Genomic DNA, 539 nt, shown 5'->3' with positions numbered 1-539 from the left:
TCAAATTTCCCCAATTTGAAGCATAGTGTGGAACACTGGGAAGAAGAACACTAACGTGTGGCTGAAATCGAAAGCGTTCATCGTTGACACAGTGAGGTATTGAGTACTATTNTCGTAATCTAAGGTTAGTGCTCTGCCATTCCTGTGTCTGATTCTGTTGAACAGAGTTTTTTCTGTATAATATAAATTTTTTGGTTTGAAATTTGTGCGAACTGTTGNTAAATTGGTTTGAAATTTGTGCGAACAGTGTTTATGTTGATTGTTTATGTTGATTAATTGGTAAATGTCAGTTTTTTATGTTGATTGTTTATTGTTTATGGTTTCCATAGTGGTCCCATTTATGGGTTTAGTGCGAACATAGAAGTCACTTTTACGGTTTCCATATTGGTCCCAATTTTGTTTAAAATTGATTTTGTAGGGTAGCGTTTGGAATGGCTGAGGATACTTTTAGAGTTGTGGTCCACCATGGTGGGACCCTAGTTAAGGACGCACCTTTTGAATATGTTGGTGGGGAAAAAACATATTGGACTGTAGACCCT

This window comes from Vigna radiata, unplaced genomic scaffold (assembly GCF_000741045.1).
Source record: "Vigna radiata var. radiata cultivar VC1973A unplaced genomic scaffold, Vradiata_ver6 scaffold_503, whole genome shotgun sequence".
In the NCBI taxonomy this organism is placed as follows: Eukaryota; Viridiplantae; Streptophyta; class Magnoliopsida; order Fabales; family Fabaceae; genus Vigna; species Vigna radiata.
Note: the sequence above shows the minus strand (reverse complement) of the source record.